This window comes from Ambystoma mexicanum, chromosome 6p (genome assembly GCF_040938575.1).
Source record: "Ambystoma mexicanum isolate Mex_15411 chromosome 6p, UKY_AmexF1_1, whole genome shotgun sequence".
Classification (NCBI taxonomy): domain Eukaryota; kingdom Metazoa; phylum Chordata; class Amphibia; order Caudata; family Ambystomatidae; genus Ambystoma; species Ambystoma mexicanum.
The window spans coordinates 727,148,992-727,153,782 of NC_090935.1; positions in this window are offsets into that span (position 1 = coordinate 727,148,992).

Here is a 4,791-nt window from a genome sequence, read left to right on the forward strand (position 1 = left end):
TACCATAGGTAAGTAACTTGTTCTCTAGTATGAGATAACTAGAAAACACACTCCTGAAGAACCTTTTGGCCCTTCTGAATGCAGCAACACATTTCGTTGTTCATAGCAACATATGTCTCAATTTCAGCTTGCGTTGCAACCAAGATGTTTGTGGCTCAGGGTTTGGACCAATCCAAACGCTACATGTTCCAAGCTTTTATTGACACACCTGTTGAGTAAAAGAGGTGTGGGGAACATTGCATGGTTCTCTAATATTAAGATGATGTTGGAGAATACCGATGCAGGTGTTTATTTTAATGAACCACCTGCATTGAATGAGAAAGTGAGTTGTGAAATTAAAAGTAGGCTTATGATGTGGGCAGCAGAGGCAAGAGAATCTCTAGGGATATCTAGACCGGTCAACAGGCGGTTTATGGTTCTGGCTAGTGATCGCATAAAAGACTACCTGACCTGTACCCACAATAAACAACAAAGGGCACCGTTAACAGGAGTTCAATTCAAATGCCCTTTGTTAGGAGAGATCTTAAGCAAACGATCAGGAAGGAACATTCGGGTGAATTGCCCATTATGTGAGGCCAATCCTAAAGACCTGGCGGACTTCATATTCTTTTTCCATGATTTCTCTATATTGAGGGAGAGATTGTTCGTCCCCTTTTTAAAAGGCAGTAGCTTTGTGCAGTACCACCCGTCCCTCTATTATTTACTAAACGCAGATTTGCCTATTTTAGCCAAGGCAGTTTCTACATACATCCGGAGAGCTTGGAAAGTGAGTTAAAAATGAATTATTAAAAATGCCTCTATTTTTGTGTATTAATTTTAACTAAGTACTAGCACTCTTTGTGGGTTACCAAAGTTTTATGTATTTATAAGTGTTGTTCTTATATTTTTATGATTATGACTAGACTTTATAATGGCTATTATAAAACTCTATGTTGATGTTTTTATTATGCATTTTACATTGCCGGGTTGATACATTGTTTAATGATACGTGATTTTATTGTTGTTGTATGGTGATGAATATTTGTATCCAAATAAAGACATTTGACTGACTGATGACTAAATGTAATGTGAACTGACCACACATGCCTCATTCTTAAGCACAGCATCACTAGAATGACTGAGCAGATAATGCCCATTTGTGACTCCTCCCCCTATTACGCAATGTGCTGCTTGACTGTGTAATACAATGACAGTCAAGACTGCCTCAGCACCAGAAGACCAACAATGGAATAAAGTCCTTTTCAAATGCCATGTAGCATGATATACCATCTCTCCTACTGATGTAGTCTTTCCATTTTTTCCACCTTGAAACACTTGTGTACAGGGCCGTTATACATGACGTATCATATCTTATCTTTGACAGTCAGTCTTGAAACAGATTCTTTTTGTGTTGTCCATGTGTATCTACAGTTCAATCCTCCATTTCTCCTGCTGATACAAAACGCACATTGTTGGAGTCTGCTTGGACCACTTTAATATGTATATCCAAGTTTTGAATGCAATTGTGCCTGTGATTTAAAAGGGGTAATGAGGTATGTCAAAGCCTATTTACTGTCTAAATCCCCACTTTCCTCTACTGGCAAAGTGCCTAGTCTGGTAGTCCATTTTGGAGCAAATTCAATTGTGTTTTAACTGGTTTTAATGCAATCCTGACAGTGTTATTAAATCATGTCCAAGTTTAACAGCTGCCAATATCTCCAATGTTCTTGCCTCCGAGTCCATATTTGATTACGTTAATTGATTTTTCAATCCCATTATCTCCACTTCACCCATGTTCAGTCTACCAGAAAAACGTTTAGTGCACAAGAGCATTCGCTTCCAAGGGATTGATTTGAAAATAGTTCAACTCCTTTCAGGGATCAGCATATTTTGTGACAGTGGACAAGTAAGTATGGCAGGTCGATTTTGAAGACGTTCCACCTCACTGTACTTGTCCTTCATTATCTCAAAATTTTGTTAGCCCAGTTGAGTGCTGTACAAAGAGCAGGTTCTTCAGTAAAGATAACTGTTTCCCAAAGATATCTCTGTCCACCAAATCACAACCTCTTTAATTAGGTAATTGTGGCCCAGCAATGTGGCTGTAAAAGGTTGGTTTATATGCAGATTATTCCCAAAGCAGCCCAGCAATTTCAAAGAAGGCCCAGTCTCCACAATAGTCCTGGAATAACCATAGATCTGCTGGGTGGGCCCCGTAACTGCCTGGGTAGCATCCCCTGGGGCTGTAGTCTCAGCAGGCAATCTATTCAAAAGCTCTCCAGTGGACCCTGAGCCCACATCGCGCTGCAGGAGCATTGCCAACCACACTTGCCTGCTCTGCAGGTAAGCCCATGGGCCATCACCATTTTCATGGCCATTTTCGGGCACTCTCCGCGCTTCGAGCGCACCGGAAGAAAACGCCAAGAATCTCTGCTTAAGTAGCACCACAGCCACATTGGCCACAGAATCCCGTGAGGAAGCAGCTATACAGGTATTTGCCTCCGTCCTTGCTGCTAGCCATTGAGAACCACGAGTGTTCCATCTGTTCCAAGATGGCGCCGCCATCTCTTTTGCTCAAACTGATTGCCGCATTGCCTGCCAGTAGCGCGCCCCACCTGCTGATTGGGCGCTCTACCAGCCAAGAAGCCAATCCTGAATCGCCGGAAGGCGAAGCCAGCCCATAACAAAGTCACATAACTAAGGCACACAGCCCTGTGGTGAGCCTGTCTGGAGCCGTTCGGAGCCCGGGGCCACGAGCCTTATACGTTCACCCCCCTTGATCACCTGCACCTGTTGTCTGATCTTGACCCGCAGACACCTCATGCTCGTTTCATCGTGCGGCAACCTGCACCGCCATAGACTACGGCTATGAGTTCTGAGCCACGTAAGAAGTTCTATTTTGCCGGCTTATTAGATCGTGATTTTGTCCCTGCCTCCAACCTGCCTGCATTTACGTAGTATATCTGTATTTATGAGTTGTGCTCCACTCACTGTGCTGTCCACCTGTGACTTGTAAATTACTACCTAGCACACTTCAGGGAACTGTAGTCAGGCTCGATAACTACTGCTCCCAGACTATACGTTACTGCAATCGCTCACACCTGTCTGCACAGGCCACTTTTTATAGACAGACCTTACTGTCATACTTGCTCCCATATGTCTGCATTCTGGTATTCTTAGCCTAATTTGTGAATTTCGAATCTAGACAGACCTTGTGACTAGAATTGCTCCTACATGTCTGCAAACAGCATTTTTAGGTCAAATTGCGATTCTCGAATCTAGACAGACCTTGCTACTAGAATTGCTCCTACATGTCTGCTAACTGCATTTTTAGCCCAAATTGCGAATCTCGAATCTAGACATACCTTGTTACTAGAATTGATCCTACATGTCTGCTAACTGCATTTTTAGCCTAAATTGTGAATTTCGAACTTAGACAGACCTTGTTGCCATATTTGCTCCTACACGCTCAGACTGTGACTTTCTGCATTTAGGCGAACCTCTTTTGCTAAATTTGCCCAAATCTGTCACCTGATGCACCTAATATCTACTGCCATTTCATCTACCTGCCCTGCCATTTGACCACTGCACATCACCTACACCCAACAGAATGTACCTACCAGGCACCTACTCAGCACTGCTGACAGTATTCCTCCACCTCATCCACCTATCCAGATCTCCTAGCCTTACCTACAGCCTTGCCTCCATAGGCAGCTCCTCTACACCCATTATGCACCTTTCCACGCCATGTAGCTTCACCGCTAGAAATGCCAAATTGTGAGCTAGAGTACCCAAATTATATGCGCCTAGAGCCAGGGACTCCAGCCAGTTTAAACTAACTAATCAGACCATACCCACGTATACGGTCACTCCCACCAACCACCCTATGGACACAACCAAGCATAGCCGAACTAATACTACGTCTAAGCATAAGGCTCACAACTCAATTATTATACTTACCTGCACCAATACTCTCACCCTGTCCATAAGAGGCACCTTAATCAATGCAAGATCTGTAGTAGCACAGCCACAGACATATCAGACCTCATTCTAGCAGAATAACTACATTTCTTAGCTTTCACTGAGCCCTGGCTTCACGCAGCCGCTGGACCAGCTCTCTCGCTAGCCATCCCTGATGATTATACTATCCTCCGAGCGGACAGAACAGAATCCAGAGGCGGAGGCCTCGCCATAATTGCTAAAACACACCTCAACATCAGACTTGACACCACAAACTACCTCCCTTCATGTGAATCACTCACAGCTAAGCTTCCCACCACCAACTCCCAAACCATCACTATCCACTTATTCTATAGACCTCCTGGACCCTTAGGCTCCTTAGAGGAAGACCACACTACCATCCTCACTAACAACCTAAAAAATACCTCCCAGAGCCTCCTCTCAGGAGATGTCAACCTTGGCCTCAAAGACCGCAAAGACCCCCAGGCTACCCTCATTAACAATACACTGTCAGAGCTAGGCTTCACTCAAAGAGTGTCCACCCCCACGCACAACAAAGGGAGAACTCTTGACTGGGTAGCAGACCATAACTGCGTAGCCTCCATCATCGCCAACACCCCTCAACCATGGTTTGACCACCACCTCCTCACCTTTACCCTTGAAGCCTCTAGATCCATCACTAATAACTTACTAGCTACAGCTATCCCCACGAGAAGCAAGAAAAACATCACAGTGGAAAAACGTATCCCCACCATTCTCCTGACTCTGAACCAACTCTCAGCTACTTCCAACCCCCACTACCTTGTAGAAAGCTACAACAATATCATGCGCTCAGCCTTAGACTCTATTGCACTG